Source organism: Halichoerus grypus, chromosome 2 (assembly GCF_964656455.1).
Source record: "Halichoerus grypus chromosome 2, mHalGry1.hap1.1, whole genome shotgun sequence".
NCBI lineage: Eukaryota > Metazoa > Chordata > Mammalia > Carnivora > Phocidae > Halichoerus > Halichoerus grypus.
In genome coordinates this window covers 187,877,958-187,899,877 of record NC_135713.1, presented here as the reverse complement: position 1 = coordinate 187,899,877, position 21,920 = coordinate 187,877,958, and the positions used below count along the sequence as shown (strand labels likewise).

Genomic DNA, 21,920 nt, shown 5'->3' with positions numbered 1-21,920 from the left:
CTCTGTGCTGGGTGTGGAGCCTGCTTAAGGTTCTCTCCCTCTGCCCCTCTCCCTCTCCCTAAAAAAAAAAAAAAATTAATATTTTAGGCTTTACAGGCCACATATGGTCTCTGTCACATTTTATTCTTTATTTTGACATTTTTTAAATAATAAGGCTTTATTTTTTAGAGCAGTTTCAGGTTCACAGCAAAATTGAGCAGAAAAGTACAGAGAGAACCCATCTACTCCTGTTTCCCCTACACACACACACACACACACACACACACACACACACACGGTCTCCCCCACTCTCTACATCCTGCAGTTGGACATTTGATACAATCATACCTCATTACCACCCAAAGTCAGAGAGATCCAGTCTCTGGATGGCGACAAAATGGTAGCCAGGTTTTTTTCTACAGTTGGGTGACCACGGGTCTGCCATCCAGTTTCTTGTTATGTCCATATGTAATAATGAAGCTTTCATGCTGGCTCAGCAGCACAACAAAATGGAAACCTATGCAGACATTATTGGTTCTGAAGATACTACTAATGAAGACTATCAAAGCATCGCCTTCTATTTTAAAGGAGAAAAAAGACATTTTCAGGCTGGAAAATTCTTCTTGCTGTGTGGCCAATATTCACGAGCACTTAAACATTTCCTCAAATGTCCAAGTTCAGAAGATAATACGGCAACAGAAATGGCAACTGAAACTGTTGGTCAGGCCAAAGATGAACTGCTGACCAGTCTGCCGATAGACCATCTGATGGCAGAGAGTGATGCCATGCCTAAGGATGCCAAGTACCTGTTCCGCTTGTACATGGCCCTGAAGCAATACCGAGAGACCGCCTGGACCACCATCATCATTGCCAGAGAACAGCAGTCTGCCGGAAACTATCAGAATGCTCACGGCCTTCTCTTTAGCATGTATGCAGGACTTAAATCCCAGATCAAAATTCCCTCTGAGATGGCCACCAACCTCATGATTCTGCACATATGATTCAGCATCTTCTATACTAGTGAAGATTCATGTTAAAAATGGAGATCATATGAAAGGGGCACGTATGCTTATTCGGGTGGCCAACATCAGCAAGTTTCCGTCACACATTGTGCCAATCCTGACGTCCATGGTGATCGAGTGTCACTGAGAAGGCCTCAAGAACTCTGCTTTCAGCTTTGCAGCCATGTTGATGAGGCCTGAGTACCACAACAAAATAGATGCCAAATACAAAAAGAAGATCGAGCCCATGGTCAGGAGACCTGATACATCCGAGACAGAAGAGGCTACAACCCTGTGTCCATTCTGTGAATTTTTTCTCCCAGAGTGTGAACTCCTCTGCCCTGGATGTAAAAATAACATCCCATATTGCATTGCGACAGGTCAACACATGTTGAAGGATGACTGGACTGTGTCCACACTGCGACTTCCCTGCTCTACACTCAGAATTTAAGATCATGTTAAACACTGAAAGCACATGTCCTATGTGTTCAGAAAGATTAAACTTCGCTCAACTAAAAAAATCTCAGACTGTACCCAGTACCTGCGAACAGAGGTGGAGCAGTGAGTGGCCTGTGCAGGAGGCCAAGTTTCTACCCCTGGTGGTTTCTGGATACAGAAAAAAGAAAGACTCTCCAGGTCACAGACATTGTACAGTTGCCATTGTAGAGTGGCAAAACAGTGACATATAGCCTTGCTGTTTATTATACTTCATAGAGTTCCTATTCAAAGTCTTACGTATTCTATGCTCTACACTGTTAATAGTAGCCCATGATGTAACTATAAATATTCAACTTTTTGATAACCTTTATATTTTGAAATATCTCCTTTAAAATAAAATTGTTGATTAGATATTGGCAACCTATATTTTATATATTTGGACAAATGTATAATGACAACTACACACATTGTAGCATCATACAGAGTAGTTTCACTGCCCTAAAAATCTGTGTCTGCCTATTTATCCCTCCTTTCCCCCAACCACTGGTCCTTTTTACTGTTTCCATAGTTTTGTCTTTTCCAGAATGTCATACAGTTGGAATCATATAGTATGTAGCCTTCTTCAGATTGGCTTCTTTCAATTAGTAATACTCATTAAGTTTCCTCCATGTCTTTTCATGACTTGATAGCTCTTTTCTTTTTAGTGCTGAATAATATTCCATTGTTTGGATGTACAACAGTTTGTTTATCCATTCACCTACTGAAAGACATCCTGGTTGCTTCCAAGTTTTAACTAATTATAAATAAAGCTGTTATAAATATTGTGCAGGTTTTTGTGGGGACATAAATTTTGGCTCATTTGAGTAAATACCACTGACTGTGATTGCCAGATCCTATGGTAAAGAGTTACATTGTATAATAAACTGCCAAATTGTCTTCCAAGTGGTTGTACCGCTTTGCATTCCCACCAGCAATGAAGGAGAGTTCCTGCTGCTGCACATCCTCGTCAGCATTTGGTGCTCTCAGTGTTTTAGATTTTGGCCATTCTAATAGGTCTGTAGTAGTGCAATTTCACTGTTCTAATTTTTCAGTTCTCTGATGACATATGAAGTTGAACTTCTTTTCATATGCTTACTCCCCCTCTGTATATTTTCTTCAGTGAGGTGTCTGTTTAGGTCTTTTGCACAGTTTTCAATATGGTTGTTTTCTAATTGTTGAGTTTTAAGAATTCTTTGTCTGTTTTGGATAACAGTCCTTTATCAGATGTGTCTTTTGCAAATATTTTCTCCCAGTGTGTGGCCTGTCTTCTCATCCTCTTGATTTTTACATTTTAAAACTACATTTTTAGGGGTGCCTGGGTGGCTCAGTCGTTAAGTGTCTGCCTTCGGCTCAGGTCATAATCCCAGGGTCCTGGGATGGAGCCCCGCATCGGGCTCCCTGCTTGGCGGGAAGCCTGCTTCTCCCTCTCCCACTCCCCCTGCTTGTGTTCTCTCTCTCGCTGCGTCTCTGTCAGACACATAAAAATTAAAAAAAAAAAAAAAAAAAAAACCCTACATTTTTACGTTTTAAAAATGTAAAAACCATTCATGGTTCATGGGCATTATTAAAACAGACTATGGACCAGATCTGATTTGTGGGCCATAGTTTACTGACTCCCAATATAGTCACATCCTTGGAATCTGATCAGAGCATAAATACCATGTGAGAATTTAGCTACTTATCAGGTCACAAAAAAAACTATACAGCTGTCCTCCTGTTACAGTCTGTAAGTGATCCGCACTTTACAAATGAGACAAACCAGGGAAAAGTCTTGCCCTAAGACATTAAAGTGGGGGGCAAAAATAAAACTAAAACTCAAGAACAATAATTCACCCAAAAAGCTGTTCCAAGGAAATCCCACTTCTTGCTCCCCCCCCCAAATCAAAGCCAAAATAACATTATCACTGGGAATACAACTTACAGATGACAAGAAAGGTTCAAGACACGGTAATCAACTTCACGAATTAATCCAGGGAAGAACTGCTTCCAAGCACAGTGATTAATGAGATTAGGACACAGGAAATCTCAGGGGTAGCCCCTAGCACAGATGAGAGACCATGTGCACCAAGCCAAGCCTAAAAGATCAAACCAGCATGGCAATCCACTGAGGATGTTTGGTTCTGAACTCTTGACACAGGTGATCACAATTTCCCTGTGAATAAAGGAGTAACCACTTAAACATTTCCCTCAATGCTCTCAAAACCATTTAAACACTTTCTCAATGATGAAAGAAAAGGGCAAATATTCCAAAGGTTCTAAAAACCAAGAACCTTTAGAGGGGGGTAGAATTTGATCAGAAACATGACTGTGAAGGTCTTCACAATCTTAACCCTTCCAATAATGCCACTACAGGCTGGATGCCCAACAGAGCTTTCTGCTCCAATCACAAAGAACTGGACAGTACACTTTGGACAACTAGACTTTGGCTAAATGGTTCCCATGGGGCATGGTGTCTGAACTCACTTCAAGAATTGAGCAGCTGACCATCCTTCAAGGGAAAACACCTTCTGATGTCTGGTTTCAAAGCTAAGTCTAGTTTTTCTTTGCCAGGGATCTAACATACTAGACTTTAAAAACTGATCAAAATCGGGGCACGTGGGTGGCTCAGTCGGTTAAGTGTCTGCCTTCGACTCAGGTCATATCTCAGGGTCCTGGGACTGAGCCCTGCTTCTCCCTCTCCTGTTGCGCGCTCCCCCCCTTATGGTCTAATAAAATCTTTTTTTTTTTTTTTTTAAGATTTTATTTATTTGACAGAGAGAGACACAGCGAGAGAGGGAACACAAGCAGGGAGAGTGGGAGAGGGAGAAGCAGGCCTCCCGCCGAGCAGGAAGCCTGATGCGGGGCTCGATCCCAGGACTCTGGGATCATGACCTGAGCTGAAGGCAGACGCTTAACGACTAAGCCACCCAGGTGCCCCTCAAATAAATAAAATCTTAAAAAATAAATAAAAATTGATCAAAACAGTAAATCCTCATGATCCATCTATAATGGGGGGGGCATGCAAATTTAAAATAAAAGGAAGATATAGAGAAAAACACTTTCTTCTGTTTGAATTCTCTGGGTTCACTCTGACAGTTCCCCCAAAGCATTTTTTTAAAAAGCACCTGGGTAGCTCAGTTGGTCAAGCATCTGACTTCGGCTCAGGTCATGATCTCAGGGTCCTGGGATCAAGACCTGTGTCGGGTTCCGCACTCGGTGGGGAGTCTGCTTGTCCCTCTCCCTCTCTCCCTTCTCCACTACTCATGCGCTCCCTCTCTCTCTCCCAAATAAAATCTTTATTTTTACTTTATTTTATTTATTTATTTGACAGAGACACAGCGAAAGAGGGAACACAAGCAGAGGGAGCGGGAGAGGGAGAAGCAGGCTTCCCGCGGAGCAGGGAGCCCGACGCGGGGCTCGATCCCAGGACTCTGGGATCACGACCCGAGCCGAAGGCAGATGCTTAATGACTGAGCCACTCAGGCGCCCCTCAAATAAAATCTTTAAAAATAAAAAATAAAAAGCTAGCAGAAAACAATAGGAAATAATAATAATCTATTCAGAAACAAACATTTTCAACTAATTCCAGTCACCTCAGTTCCTGCCTTTTCTGAGTTTCCAGTTCTACCTACCTTTGCCATTGCCAGGACTGAAACGGTCTCCTAGAATGATCGGGAAAAGAGACTCAGACAAGTCCCTAATTCTTTTCATATCCACAGGTAATCCAACCTACACGCTACAAAGTAAGAAATCACTTAGAGGAACAACCTTATGCCTAACAGTGAGCACCGTTTATAAGGCAAAACAGTAATTCTCTAGCAAGGCAAATCTTTTTTTTTAAAGCAATCCACTGGAAAAGACCACTAATATAATACACAGTTACAGATGCCTTCTTAAAATAGGCTCAATTCAAACTCCAATTTCAAAATAGACCCACTAAAAAAAAAAAATCACCTTCATCAAGAGACAGGCTTTTGTGCTGACAACCAGCAGTGCTTCTCAACCTTTCTTCTGCCTCCACAAAGACTGCATGAGTGACATGCTCCTATTATTGACACTGAGTATGCAATGATACACTATGGTCGAGTATCACTGCTTCCCATTTTACAGGCGAGGACACTAAAGCTCCAGAAGTGGGAGCAATCGCATGCATGCACACTAGAGAGAAAGACTGATCTAAGGGCACCTGCCCAAGATCATTCTGTAGTAAACTGCAGATTTAGGACTCAAATCTAGATCTTCTGATCCCCTGCTATTTCACTAATCACCCCAAAAAACATTTGCAATGGAAACTGGTTTGGTGTAGCAATTTCCTACTATTTTCCCCAAATGAAAATTCAACCCACCCCAAATTTCTATTTTATTACTAGAATACAAACAGCTCTTTCTATGTTTCCCAAGAGCAGCCCAACTTAAGTAAATTCACGTTAATACAACATTCCCTCCCCTGAAAATCCCCAAAAGCTTTATTCAAACTAATTTAATATTGATACAATCACTAAACCAAAGCAGAGGGTCTGCTTTGAGAACTATCTTTAGTTAAAAACAAGTGAACCAAAAACCCTTCATAAAGTTTTATAACAGAATGACAATTTTTTTTAAGTAGGCTCCATGCCCTGCATGGAGCCCAATGCAGGGCTTGAACTCACAACCCTGAGATCAAGACCTGAGCTGATATCAAGAGTCAGACACATAACCAACTGAGCCACCCAGGTGCCCCACAGAATGACAAATTTTAGTGACCCACTACTTTTATTTATTTTTATAAAAAGATTTTATTTAGGGGCGCCTGGGTGGCTCAGTCGTAAGCATCTGCCTTCGGCTCAGGTCATGGTCCCAGGGTCCTGGGATCGAGCCCCGCATCGGGCTCCCTGCTTGGCGGGAAGCCAGCTTCTCCCTCCTCTACTCCCCCTGCTTGTGTTCCCTCTCTCGCTGTGTCTCTGTCAAATAAATAAATAAAATCTTAAAAAAAAAAAAAAGATTTTATTTATTCATTATTCATTTGAGAGAGAGAGCACAAGTGGAGGGGAGAGGCAGAGGGAAAGGGACAAGCAGACTCCCCACTGAGCAGGGAGCCTGATGTGGGACTTGATCCCAGGACCTGGAGATCATGACCTGAGCCAAAGGCAGACGGCCCACTGACTGAGCCACCCAGGCACCCCGACCAACTACTTTTAATCAAAGGACAAATTCAGTCCTTCTGGAAGCACTGTGTACTGCAATTTTTTAAAAAGTAACATTCCTGGGGCGCCTGGGTGGCTCAGTCATTAGGCGTCTGCCTTCGGCTCAGGTCATGATCCCGGGGTCCTGGGGTTGAGCCCCACATCGGCAGGAAGCCTGCTTCTCCCTCTCCCACTCCCCCAGCTTGTGTTCCCTCTCTCTCTGTCAAATAAATAAATAAAATCTCTTAAAAAAAAAAAAGTAACATTCCTGAGATTAAACCTAAGAAGAAAAAAAAGGGTTCTTTCCAGAATTTTAAGTATTTCCTTTCTGATCTTTTAAATTAGAACTACAAACCTCACCATCTGTGTTCTTCAGAGTCCTTGATTTTCAGAAATATTGTGAGGCTGCCTCCAGCTCAGCAACACACCAATTCTCATTACCTTTTTAAGCCCTTCTATCTTAGAAACCGTGATAGAATAAGCTATTCACATCCTCAGGAGTCAGTTTCTTTGAAATCAAGATCAGAGAGCATTATTTCAAATCTTCCTGATGTCAAATTTATCACAGAATTCAGAGATAAGTCTTCATAAAACTCAAGCAATGCACTTTTAAAAAGCACTCTCTTCTATTCCTTAAAAGACAAAACCTATTTTTCTATTCAATTTCCTAACATTTCATTCCAAATATGTATTCCTACATTTTAGGAGTAGGAGACTTCCCAAGTACAAAGACGCTGACCTTTCACATTTGATAAAGGAAGAATCCAATTTACTTGTTGCTTTTTTCATATATTTAAAATTATCTCAAAAGTATTCTAGTTACCACTACCATTTGGGGCCTTTATTCAAATGGCATTCTGCTATTATAAAACTCAAGTTTCAATTGCAAGTTATTTTTAAAAGAAAAAAAAAATTTTAATTTTAAGTCTAAATGCTATCTACTTTCATGCTAAGAGACCTTAGGTAACAGCACTTTCCTTTCATCTCAGCTTTGTTACCAAGTAAATTACAGTTTTGTATTGAAGTACCCAACAAAATCCCATAGGGGAGGAAAAAAACTGACCTTAAAAAGTAGGCTCCCTCCCTCAGCAACGTCTCAAAGGCCTTAGTTTTACCTTACAGGAATCAGTTATATGAATATGAATTTGGGATGTCAATAAGAAAATCCCCCCCCCCTTTTTTAAGTACTCTCTATGCCCAACATGGGGCTCAAACTCATGACCCAGAGATCAAGAGTCACATGCTCTACCGACTGAGCCAGCTAGGTGCCCCCCTCTCTTTCTTTCTTAAAGATTTTATTTATTTATTTCAGAAAACGAGAGAGCACAAGCATGAGTTGGGGGAGGGGGAAAGGGAGAAGCAGACTCCCTGCTGAGCAGAGAGCCCAATGTGGGGCTCGATCAAAAGACGCTGGGATCATGACCTGAGCGGAAAGCAGATGCTTAACTGACTGAGCCACCCAGGCACCCCTCTCTCCTTTCTTAAATACATGTTCAATTTTTTATTTTTTAAGATTTTATTTTTAAGTAATCTCTACACCCAACGTGGGGCTCAAACTCACAACCCGAGATCAAGAGTTGAGGGCTCCACCAGCTAAGCCAGCCAGGTGCCCCCATGTTCAAGTCTTTAATATCTTATTAAACCTCTCCCCAATATAAAGAAACAGAGAAGGGACACCTGGCTGGCTCAGTTGGTTAAATGTCTGCCTTCGGCTCAGGTTGTGATTCCAAGGTCCTGGGATGGAGGCCCACATTGGGCTCCCCGCTCAGTGGGGAGTCTGCTTCTCCCTCTCCCTCTGCCCCCTTCTCCCCCCCACTCTCTTAAAATAAATAAATAAATAAATAAATAAATAAATAAATAAATAAAATTAAAGAAACAGAGAGACAGATGAAAGAGACATTTCAAGATCCTCTCTGAAAGACCAATAACTCTGCCTACTCGTCTCCAGATAATCTAAAGAAGAGAGCTGTGTCTTCAAGAGGAAAGATTCTAGACATTCCCCTCAATGGAATTCTGATTCAACAGTTCAAATCAAAATAAATCTAATAGTATCAGAGATGGAACATAAATGTTTGGCAGAAATAGAAAATCAGTTGCTTTGGAACGAAGAAAGTCACAATGCAAAATGGGGTTTGTGTTTGGTGTACTTTAATCCCAGCCAGAAGGAACTATAGCCTTGCCTAATGTGGGTTCAATAATCCAGGTAGGTGGGGTGGCAAGACTTTCCAAGCATAGACATTAAAACCCATTAATGAATCAAATGTTCATAACCACACAACAAACCCTAGAAACATTCACATCAAACAAGTTCAAAATGAGGGGCGCCTGGATGGCTCAGTCGGTTAAGTGTCTGCCTTAGGCTCAGGTCATGATCCCAGGGTCCTGGGATCAATCCCCACATCAGGTTCTTTGCTCAACGGGGAAGCCTGCTTCTCCTTCTCCCTCTGCCTGCCGCTCCCCCTGCTTGTGCAAGCATGTGTTCTGACAAATAAAATCTAAAAAAAGAAAAAGAGAAAAGGAAGAAACAAGGAGGCTATGTGCTTGGTTTAGTGCTCCAAACGTTTTTAACTTGCTGAATTCATTCATTCATGAATTTATCATCCAGTGAATATTTATTGAGCACCCATCACTTAATCCATTCAATAAATATTTCTCCACTAGGTGCCAAAGCATTGTTGTATAACAATGGTTCTATGGGGAATGATTCTGTCTCCCAGGAGACATTCGGCAATGTCTAGAGACATTTTTGATTATCATGACTAGGGGGTGTTACTGGCCTCTAGTGGATAGAAAACATTCTATAATTCCTAGGACAGCCCCCCACAACAAAGAATCATCTAGTCCAAAATGTCAATAATGCTGAGGTTGATAAACCCAGTTCTAGAGGCTGAACAAGTTTCTACAATCCTAGGGCTTACATTCTAGTGGAAGAGATAAACAAGAAAACAAATAAAATCTCGTATCTCAGTTACTGATAAAAAGAATGAAAAAAAAAAAAAGAATCATGAAGGGTGAAAGTAGGAGTATGGAGGAATGTTCTCTTAGATAGGGTTGCAGGGAGGGGGGCTGGCTCTCCACAAAGAAGTCTCTCCATGAGCAGAGCAACCCCTATGAACATCTGGGGGAAGAGCACTCCAAGAATTAAAAAACAGCAAGTAAAAAGCCCAAGATGGGAACGAGCTTGACATGTCAGAGAACTAGTAAGAAAGCCAGGGTAGCTAGAACACAGTACAGACAAGAGTGGTAGAAGATGAAATCTGAGACCTTACAGGCCATTCTCCAAATCCCTTAAAACTAGTATCCTTCTCCATCCAATATGCCTATACCAAAGAAGTTTAAACCAACTAACAGTTCCCTGCCCAAAGTAAACAAGTTCCATCAGTTATCTCATTAATCCCACAGACTGTACTTGATCGCTTGGTTTAAGCACAGCTAGGGACCCAGATACTAACTGGAAGCCTTCCAGGGTTAAAAATCACCTGATGATAATGTCTGCCTATCCACCTGCCCTTCAATTTTGCTCCTGAAAAGCAGTACAGCATGGCAAGGTAGGAGTTCATTACCACAGTAAACACAATGGCATCCAGTTCCCAAACCAAAGAACCCCAACATGGGAGAAGTGCCAGGAGCTACCTAAGAGTACTCACATGCCACTCACTCCAGGAGACTAACAAACAGCAGGAGCCAAACAGGTTCCTATACTTACGTGGGAACGGATGTCAACACAGAATTATGAACACGCCTTTCTGTGTTCTAGGACAGAATATAGTGGAGGGCTTCCACTAAAACATTTTGGTTTCTCTAAATAAAAAGAAACAGACTAGAATAACTTTCATGTTACAGATACCTTACCACCCTTCCCCTAACCCGTGCAAAAAAAGCTTTATATAGTTTTAAAAATAATCCACAGCCCTCTTCTCTCAATGGAGAAGGTGCTACCTTCCCCTTGAAATTCAATTCAGTCAAACCTCCGGTGAAACAGATTTCTGTCATGCATAGAGATGGAATTAATTAAAACTCCAAGGTTACTCCACGAAGGGGAAAAAATCATTTTTCCAACTGCAGGCATTTTCCATCATGGAAATTCAACTATGCAGCAAATCTGATTGATCCAAAACAAGTAATAAAAAAAAAAAATCACATATGCACCATGAATATTTAAACTGAAAACCCTACAACTCCTACAACTAAACCTGAATGTTTTACTCTCCACATCAATGATTTTTCACTGTTAAAAGCAGCACACAAGCCTGAAAGAGAAAAGGAAAGACGTAGAATAAAGATATGTAACTGTATGATGAAATCCTTTCAATATAATTTCTCTAATAAGAAACATTAAGTACACATCCCAACGATGCAGCTTTTCCTCCTAATGTGACACTCCTCTTGACCTAGGTTTGTTTAAAACCCTAGAAATAGGGACACCTGGGTGGCTCAGTCAGTTAAGTGTCTACCTTTGGCTCGGGTCATGATCCCAGGGTCCTGGGATCAAGCCCCACATTGGGCTCCCTGCTCAGCGGGGGTCTGCTTCTCCTTCTCCCTCTGTGCTCTCTCTCTCAAGTAAATAAATAAAATCTTTAAAATAAATAAATAGGGTGGCCTGGGTGGCTCAGTTGGTTAAGTGTCTGCCTTTGGCTCAGGTCAGGATCCCAGTGTCCTGGGATCCAGCCTCGAATCGGGCTCCCTGCTCAGCAGGGTGCCTGCTTCTCCCTCTCCCTCTGCTGCTCCCCCTGCTTGTGTTCTCTCTCTGTCTCTGTCAAATAAATAAATTAAAAATAAATAAACAAATAAATTAATTAATTAAACAAAGCCCTAAAAACACAAACTCAGAAGTCTACTTAGTCACATACTACTTGATGTAGTAAATATTAGATACCATGGGTTATTCCCACATACTCAGGAGCCAAGTCCTCTTATCTAAAATGATGACAAATCAATGAGAAGTCTACTCTTATGTTCAATTAAATAACCACAGCTGCAAAGAATGGCTTCATAAAAAAAGATGGATAGAGATTAATTAATGCAAGAGAAACTGTAAATTAAATATCTGAAAATCATCCTAAACAGAGATCAGGGAATCACCGCACCGAACATCATCAGCCCCTACTACACCCCTCAAAGCAAAGAGAAAATCCTGTTAACGTGAAAACACTACAGTACTGGAAACGTGGGGGAAGGTGTACAGAAATAGTCAACTGCAGTAAATCAGTAACAGTTCAAAGTAGTGCTTCATAACACAGCCAGTGATCAATAATCTGTGAGACAGTAATACTTTAGATTTCACATTGTTTTCGTGACTTCACTCACCAAAACCGTTTCAAAGGAACTTGCTGTTTCTATGGAGCTGTTCATCTTAGAATGTAAATCAGCTCCATGTCAGAGCCAACATGACTTCCTCAGGCTATATTTTGGCTAGTAACAGCCACAAGATTTCCAAGAACTAAGAACTAGGATCCTACACTTGGCCTCTACAACATTGTAAGACATGTACTATTTGGTTCCTAACTGCCAAGCAATTCATAGCAACCAAGGAGCAGCTGCAAACACCTCATTTCCAGATGCCTTACAGACTGGTAGTAAAAGATACAGCCATTTTTCTTTTCTGGGCCTTAGGAATCCATAATACAAGAAGGAGAAGAGAATGTGCCCTTTCATATTATCAAAGTTAAAAACAAACTTCAAATCACAGCTTTTAATATCTCCAAAAATGATGCTGCATAAATCCAAGGCAGATAATTAGTACATCTGTTTTCAAAGCCTGAGTCAATTTTCCACTTCAAAAAAAATTTAACAGATTCTTGGATTTGGACAGTGAAATGATGCAGAGAGTAGCTCAATGTTCATAACTAATACTTCCTCCCCACCCACACAGGCCAGGAACCAAGCAACCAAGCAATGGGTCTAGAAGTGCTGGCTAAAAAAAATGGGAGTCACACAAGGCCAAAGTTATTAACATCAGCCAGCTTTTCACCAGAGAAGAGAGTTAACCAGATGAAGGACACACACTCTAATTTAGAAATCCAGACCAATGCCAGACAGACTAAAACACAGTCTGAATACAAAAGCAATATTAGGTGGAGCCTGAGAAGTTTGCCTCAGAGACTTGGAAGTAATAAAGGTTTAGAAGACCCTTCTAAAACAGTTTCCAAACTTGCCTGAAGATAAAACCCATCTTAGGGTATTTGTTTAAAACACACACGCATGGGGCGCCTGGGTGGCTCAGTTGTTAAGCGTCTGCCTTTGGCTCAGATCATGATCCCAGGGTCCTGGGATCGAGCCCCGCATCGGGCTCCCTGCTCAGCGGGAAGTCTGCTTCTCCCTCTCCCACTCCCCCTGCTTGTGTTCCCTCTCTCCCTGTGTCTCTTTCTGTCAAATAAATAAATAAAATCTTAAAAAAAAAAAAATCAGAAATCTTCCAGCAGAGAGATCTATATATTATTCAACAAGCACCTTAAGTAATTCTTGGTCTTAGGGAAGTCTGAAAAACAATGTTCTGAAGGAGTATTAGTACTCAATTACACCAACACTATTGTGACTGAATGGAGAGCAGCAAGGAAAAGCTGATGAATATGCTGGTTAAACATAAATGTGTGGAAGGCATTTATCAGTGTTCCCTCATGAAACACCATTAAAATAACAGCAAAGGGATGTTTTTAAACGCATAAGCCTTAAAAAACAAAGAAAATGGAAAAGCATGCAACAGCAGAAAGATGTCAACAAAATTTTGGAAGCTGGAAGGCACATGCACTAGTGACAACTAACCTCGCAGAAAGGAAAAAGTTAAACGCTTGCAGCAGAAAGTGAATTCCCACCACAGAAAACTCAGAAAAAGCTCAGAAACTGAAGGCACCTGGTACCTCTGAACAAAGTGGGGTCGGAGGGGCTAGAACAGGAGAACTGACTAAAAGTCTATGTAAGAAAGAGATCCCCTCTTTCCCTTGCCCATGCTGCCAGGCAGAGGGCCTCTGAACCAAGTGAGCAGTTACAGCCTAGGGCAAGAGTACCATAATGAAAATAGGGAGATTGAGTGAACCTCTATCTACTCAACAATGAGACCTCTTCCCCTCCCCAGCTCTGTTCCCCCACTTGGCTCCAAAACACCTGCTGCTGGGCTTGTCTTCTCTAGCAGGAGACTAGAGGAGTCCTCTCCAAGGAAAACGATCAGCTGCCAATACAACCTACAGTGATGCCTACCACTTGATAAGCCAGGGCTCCATACTCAGAGCTTGTAAGTGCCTCACTCTCAAAAGTAAACAGCCAAAAATTACCAGATATTTGAAGGAAATCTCTAACAGGAAAGACAGGAATCAAAGTAAACAAAACAGAATTCCTAACAACATGTAAAAATACTTATATATAAATTCTGAGAACAAAAAGAGCTCCCAGAAATTTAAAACATCAATAGCAAATATTAAAAATACAAGAGAAGAGCTGGAAGAAAAAACTCAGAATATCTGAAAACTGAATGAGAAAAAAAAAAAAAGACAAAATCACGAGGAAAAAAAAATTAAGAGGACCAGTGTAGGAATTTCACCATCTGGATAATAGGGGTTCCCAGAAAGACAAAGGAGAGAACTATCAAAGAATACATTATCAAAAATATAATACAAGAAAATTTCCCAGGACAGATCGAAATACACTTCAGACTGAAAAAGCTCACTGAATGCCAAGCATGGTAAATTTTAGAATAGTCACACAAAGGTACACAGTCACATATCATTGTATTTCAGAATACCTGGGGTAAAGACAACACCCTAAAATCTTTCAAAGAAAAAACAAATTCCAGGGGTGCCTGGGTGGCTCCCACTCCCCCTGCTTGTGTTCCCCCCTCACTGTGTCTGTCAAATAAATAAATAAAATCTTTAAAAACACACACACACACACACACACACACACACACACACACACACGCATGCCTGGGCCCTAATCCAGACCTACTAAAATCAGAAATCTGGGGTGCCTGGGTGACTCAATCGTTAAGCGTAAAGTGTCTCTCTCTGTCAAATAAATAAAATCTTTAAAAAAAAAACAAAAAACAAATTCCATACAAAGAATCCAGAATCAGAGTAACATCAAACTTCACAATACTACTATTAAAAGTTAGAAGATCACAAAACGAGGCTTAAAATTTCCAAAGAAATGCCATTTCCAATATAACATTTTATATCTAGTCAAACTTCCAACCAGTGTGCAGGCAGAAACATGCAAGGCCCCCCAAAATGCACCCCCTCCAATGGAACCCTTTTTCTTTTCTTTTTTTTTTTTAAAGGAGAGACGCAATTTTTTTTTTTTAAGATTTTATTTATTTATTTGACAGAGACACAGCGAGAGAGGGAACACAAGCAGGGGGAGTGGGAGAGGGAGAAGCAGGCTTCCCGCCAAGCAGGGAGCCCGATGCAGGGCTCGATCCCAGGACCCTGAGATCATGACCTGAGCCGAAGGCAGACACTTAACGACTGAGCCACCCAGGCACCCCTGGAACCCTTTTTCATAAAGCCTCCGAAAGAGGGTCCACTAAAGTATTTGTACTAAAAAGAGATTTATACTTTGTCAGAATTTAGGGATGAATCGGCGATTGGTACTCAATAAATCAAGCAGAAGGAAGGAAGAAAAAAAGAAAAACAAAGAATGGTGATTATTATACTTAAAGGGAAAATGTGTAAGGAAATACAGTATAATCACAGTACAGACAGTCATTATATTGGACGTCAATTTTTCTTCTTTAGGCTACATTGACCTCTACCCTCTTTCTGGCTCATGGTGGACAGAAGGGGAGACTGAAAACCTGGGAACTACATTTCCCAGAATGCTCTTTCAATGGGGTTGTGGTTTTGTTTGTTTTTTTTTAAGATTTTATTTATTTATTTGAGAGAGAGAGACACAGCGAGAGAGGCAACACAAGCAGGGAGAGTGGGAGAGGGAGAAGCAGGCTTCCCGCCGAGCAGGGAGCCCGATGCGGGGCTCGATCCCAGGACCCCGGGATCATGACCCGAGCCTAAGGCAGATGCTTAACGACTGAGCCATCCAGGCGCCCCAGGGTTGTGGTTTAAATTCCATCAGTACAGGGCGCCTGGGTGGCTCAGCTGTTGGGCGTCTGCCTTCGGCTCAGGTCATGATCCCGGGGTCCTGGGATCGAGCCCCGCATTGGGCTCCCTGCTCGGCGGGAAGCCTGCTTCTCCCTCTCCCACTCCCCCTGCTTGTGTTCCTGCTCTCGCTAACTCTCTCTCTGTCAAATAAATAAATAAAATCTTTAAAAATAAATAAATAAATAAATTCCATCAGTACAGAGTCATTCATTCAAGACCTAGAAGATGTAAGAAAGGTATGTACCATTATTGCTCTTCTAGTAGCAATAAGCAGGTGTGTGGCCTCTAACAGATGACAGACATGTGGTTTTGCAAGTTTCCAATATTCTACAAATTGCCTGCTTTTAAGATACCAAAGATTATTAATAGTAGCAGTTTCTTTGGAATCCCTGCAAGGTGGTGTTCCCATGACCTTCCAATGATTTTGTAAGCATATAATATCCTCTTTGAAATATCAAGAATGGTTTGTTTTTCTGATTGAACCCTGATACATAAAAACATACAAAATATTGATTTAATCAAAACTGTATTAGGAGGATAGCAGGAAGGGTTGAGGGTAGGTAGTAGTATAAGAATGCAAAATCAGAGGCACCTGGCTGGCTCAGTTGGTAGAGCATGTGACTCTTGATCTCAGGGTTAAGTTTGAGCCTCACACTGGGTGTAGAGATTAAAAATAAAAAAAACCTTTGGGGCACCTGGGTGGCTCAGTCAGGCATCCCACTCTTGATTTCAGCTTGGGTCATGATCTCAGGGGTCGTGGGATCAAGCCCTGTGTTCAGCTCCACGCTCAGTGGGTAGTCTGCTTCTCCCACTCTCCCTCTGCCCTTCCCCCCAACCTCACTCAGCTTGCACATGCGTGCGCACACTTTCTCGCTATATATAAAATAAATACATAATCTTTTTAAAAAATCTTCAAAAAAATGCAAAATCATCTTCCATAGTAGAAATTCAACAGATAATATCTAAGACTGGAAAAAACAAGAAATAACAGTATAAGCATACTGTATAAGCATAGTATAAGCATACTATGTAAAAATATGGAAATAATATGCATCAGAAAAAAACCACTGAAGTATTAAAAGTGACTGAGGACAATTAAGGAAAGATGGAGCAGCTGTTCTTTTAATTGTAAGTCTTCTATACTACTGAATGTTTAAATTATGTATTCTTACTATGAAAATTAAAAAATCCAAACATTTAGGGGCGCCTGGGTGGCTCAGTCGTTAAGCGTCTGCCTTCAGCTTAGGTCATGATCTCAGGGTCCTGGGATCAAGCCCCGCATCGGGCTCCCTGCTCCACGGGAAGCCTGCTTCTCCCTCTCCCGCTCCCCCTGCTTGTGTTCCTTCTCTCGCTGTGTCTCTGTCTGTCAAATAAATAAATAAAATCTTTAAAAAAAAAAAAAATCCAAACATTTAATTACTAAAAACCAAAAAATCCTAACACTAAGCAAAACCAAACTTCAGACTGACCAAAATTTCAAAACATAAGGTCTGTAATGGATCTGTTACCAGTGTAATTAAGAACAGCAGAAAATCCCAAACCAACTAAAATAATTAAAAGGCCATTATGCTTAATTCTAGAACCTGCGTCTCGGATTCAACTCTAATGAAAGCAGGCTGCCTAATGTGACCTTAATCTCTGCCACAGCCTGGTTGTCACCTAACAACGTTCACCACCACAGAGTTTACTCTACCACGTGTCAGATATGTGAGGAACTTCCAGGCCACTATAAGAAATCATGACCAAGGGGCACCTGGGTGGCTCAGTCGTTAAGCATCTGCCTTCAGCTCCGGTCATGGTCCCAGGGTCCTGGGATCGAGCCCCGCGTCGGGCTCCCTGCTCTGCAGGAGGTCTGCTTCTCCCTCTCCCACTCCCCCTGCTTGTGTTCCCTCTCTCGCTGTGTCTCTCTCTGTCAAATAAATAAATAAAAATCTTAAAAAAAGAAAAAAAGAAATCATGACCAAAATTAATTTCAAGGTAGGCACAAAAACAGAAGGACAGATCTTAAAATCAACTACCTTAGCTCCTTTTTTAGGTTTTGTTTTCGATTTAACACAACTAACTGAAAAACAAAAACAACCAACATCTGTGGTCAAAATATCTCTAGAAGTTCTAAGAAAATGTTTTAAAGAAACTGTTAATTAGATTAAAAGGCTGCTTACAAGGGAGGCTGAAACCTAGTCACTGATGACAAAAAACGGCTCTTCTCACTGTAGGGTAGCCATGTCTCATGTGACCAGGCCTCAGCTTCCATGTGCCAGCCTTCATTCCACACACCCCTGACAGACAAGTGGAAAAGCCTATACAGAGAACAGTCAGAAGGCAAATCCAGTGATGACAGTCTCCATTAGAAAAGGCCTGAAAGAAAACTTAAACAGATGCTCCATAAAATGTTGATCCAGACTTCACATGGAGAGAAGTGTCACGCCTCATTTCAAAGATAATATATTAAGTCCCAACTCACCACAGATAATCTAATAACAAAGCTGTCACTTTCATTGTTGGGGAGTCTCTTCTCCCGCTCTAATGCCCTTAAGCCATCAGATACACAGACGCTTCTTGCTGAAATGCTAGAAAAATTTGCACATTTTCATTCCTTGCTCACTAGTGTTGGGCTGCTAAACCAAGATTCTACTTTATGAAAACAGGACAAGCTGATCCAATTACACAGGAAAGGTACTAAATCAAACAGGACCATCTGGGCTTTGAGCAAGAGTACTGTGATTTCTGAACAAAAGTCAATACACTTGCAGATAAAAATGCTTTCATATATTCAGAGTTATAATGACCCGTTGGGCTACTGATTCATTTGTACATCCAACAAGCATTATGCATCATGTTAAGACATACGGCCTAGATGATGGGTACGACAGAGTATTATATTCACCAGTTCATAATGAGAACATCTGTGCTCTCTAGCCCTATGAGGCTTACAAAAAACAGTCAATATTCTCAAGAAGTAAATAGGTTTTCTGTTCCTAAATAGCAGGTGTGGGAAACTAACCATCCCATCATCCCCCATAATCTGACAAGATTGGGTGCTTGCTGGACCTAAAAGAAATCAAGACTAAAAGAACAGCCTTTATCCAAAAAAGTTTTTTTTTCTCCATTTTTTTTAAATTAACATATAACGTATTGTTTCAGGGGTACAGGTCTGTGATTCATCAGTCTTACACAATTCACAGCGCTCACCATAGCACATGCCCTCCCCAATGTCCATCACCCAGCCACCCCAAAAAGGTTCTTACAGAAAACATGTTCTATGTACAGGCATCAGATTTCTTTACAATACTGATGATTTCAGCATCAACACTAGTAAATCAGTATCTGTGAAAAAAACTGACAAAGAAAAAATCTTTCCTACAGACCATAAGAGATTCTTAATTTCAGGAAACAAACTGAGGGTTGCTGGAGGGGAGGGGAGTGGGGGGATGGAGTGGCTGGGTAATGGACATTGGGGAGGGTATGTTGTGGTAAGTGCTGTGTATTAAGACTGATGAACCACAGGCCTGTACCCCTGAAACCAATAATACATTATATGCTAATTAAAAAAAAAATCTCTCCCGTAAAGACTGGTCTCAAAATTCACTGTTATTTATGTGGTTTTTCTGGAGACCTCACATCCCTGAAGCCTTACCTCCTACCTCTCTGCTTCTCACTCCCCAAGCTCAGACACACTGGAACTTACTTCCTTCAATTCTTCAAAACAGCCATGTTCTTTCCCTCCTCAGGACCTCCACCTATGCCCTTCTCTCCATCTGCAACACTCTTTGGTCTGCCCCTCATCCTTTAGGTTTCAGCCTTAAACGTCAATTCCTTAAGGACATTCCCTCTTTGCACTGTTTCTCCATCAACCTGGTTAGGCTTCCCATTAGCTGTTTCCACAGGATTTACAGCAGCAGTAATTAATTATTGTTTAACGGATGTCTTCCCCACCAGACCATACAGCTGCATGAGTGCAAGGGCTGAGTCAGTTCTGTTCACTCATGAAGCACAGTGCTTGTCACACGGTAGGAGCTCAAAAGTTCTTGGCAAATAAATGAGTAACAGGGCTAAAAACACATCAGCTTTGGCAATTCTACTTATAATTTACCCTACAGATATAGTCACTCATGCTAAGAGCCAAATATATATGGTTATTCACTGGGGCATAATTGGTAATAGCATAAGACTGAAAATATTTAAAATGTCTACCAGTATAGGGCAGGTGCCAAAATCTCCTTACTGCTTATATGGAATGACTGCCAAAATAAGTTTTTTAAAAATGCAGATAGTACTGGGGCGCCTGGGTGGCTCAGTAGTTAAGCGTCTGCCTTCGGCTCAGGTCATGATCCCAGGGTCCTAGGATCGAGCCTTGCATCGGGTTCCCTGCTCGGCGGGAAGCCTGCTTCTCCCGCTCCCGCTCCCCCTGCTTGTGTTCCTGCTCTTGCTGTGTGTCTCTCTGTCAAATAAATAAAATCTTAAAAAAAAAAAAAATGCAGATAGTACTAACAGCGTGCTACATTTGTTTATAAGAAAAAGCAAGATACACACACACACACGCTTTATATGTGTATGTCATCTCTGGAAAGGATCTTAAGAAACTGAACACATCAACTGCCCCTGGGAAGATAAACTGGACTGATGAATACACAAGCAGAAAAGACAGACTATTCAGTGTACATTCTTCTTTAATTTTCAAATTTTGAACCATGTGAATGTATTATCTACTTAAAAAATAAAATTTGCCAGGGGCACCTGGCTGCTCAGCTGGAAGGGTGTACAACTCTTGATCTCAGGGTTGTGAGTTCAAGCCCACGTTGGGTGTAGAGATTACTAAAAATAAAATTAAGCTTCTTAAACAATAAATAAATAAATAAAATTTGCTAAAGACAGTCCTATCCTTATTTCTAAGACAGTGATGGAGGTTAAACGACTTTGTGATCCTGACTGCTAGCTGAGCACTGGGAGGCAGAAGTTGACGGAAGGAAAACTCACTTATCCACAAATCTCAGATAGCCTGTCCCATACTAGATTATACCACTTTAGAAGAAAATTCCCACCTTTTTTTGCAACTAACTGTCCCAATTTGGACATATGGAGAATGTTTTCATAGAAAGAATTACTGAGGGCGCCTGGGTGGCTCAGATGGTTAAGCGTCTGCCTTCGGCTCAGGTCGTGATCTCAGGGTCCTGGGATCGAGTTCCGCATTGGGCTCCCTGCTCCTTGGGAGCCTGCTTCTCCCTCTGCCTCTCTCTGTCTCTGTCTCTAATGAATAAATAAATAAAATCTTTAAAAAAAAAAAAAGAAAGAAAGGATTATTGGGAGGGGCACCTGGGGGGGGCTCAGTCGTTAAGCATTTGCCTTCGGCTCGGGTCATGATCTCAGGGTCCTGGGATCGAGCCCTGCATCAGGCTCCCTGCTCAGTGGGAAGGCTACTTCCTCTCCCACTCCCCCTGCTTGTGTTCCTTCTCTCACTGTGTCTCTCCCTGTCAAATAAATAAGTAAAATCTTAAAAAAAAAAAGAAGGGATTATTGGGAGAAAAAAGGGATTACTGAATTCAGCATTTTTATATGCTTATAAAGTAGGTCAACGAATTTGTACTGAATATAAATACTGACTAAAAACAAATTATTTTCACCAGAGAGCCTCAAAATCTAAATGGAGCTTAATCTGAATCCACAAAGTTCAAAAAACTAAAAATTTTTTTGAAAACCAATTATAAGAAAGGTGACACGGAAATCAATATACATTCCTTAGATATACAGATTTGCCAAACTTCAAGACATTCTTCAGTAAAGAAATATCTGAGACAAGATTAAACACAACTCCAAATAATCCTGTTTGTTACCACAATCAAAGCCCTGGATCAGAGTCAAAACCTCTGAATCTGAACCTGTTAAGTTTCCCAAACCTGCATATGGGGAACAGAATAGTGTGGGCTAACGATGGCAGGAAGAAACTGTATCCAGGGCCACCAGACAGACGATTTGTTTTGGGGTTATCTCCAATGTTACAAGGGCCACTGCCATTGACTGCAAGAAATGATCTTCATAATCCATCCCAAGACCTACTGGAGATAAAGTTATCTTCAACTAATCATCCCCTAAAAAACAAAAGGACATTTACTAAGTAGAACCAAGTACTTAGTATAGCCATTCTAAATTCTTATAACTTTGCCATGTTATATGGCAAGTTAGAAGCCAATTCCTGGCTCTCAAATTTGATAACTTACTTGCCTCCAAATGCTCTTTCT

General features: G+C 41.2%; 1 protein-coding gene across 6 annotated transcripts in view; it reads right to left on the bottom strand.

The window, feature by feature from the left end:
• Positions 1-21,920, bottom strand: part of WIPF2 (WAS/WASL interacting protein family member 2) — a 47,648-nt gene that overhangs the window by 23,304 nt on the left and 2,424 nt on the right. Inside the window, exon 2 of one of the 6 annotated variants that reach the window (XM_036080014.2) lies at positions 20,727-20,953. The exons of 2 other annotated variants lie outside the window; for them this stretch is intronic. The gene's annotated coding sequence lies outside the window, so the exon portion shown is untranslated. Of the gene's footprint in view, positions 1-327; positions 1,569-10,304; positions 10,821-20,726; positions 20,954-21,920 lie in introns of those variants that run through there. 3 more of the 6 variants (XM_078065703.1, XM_078065704.1, XM_078065705.1) reach the window with 3 other exon arrangements.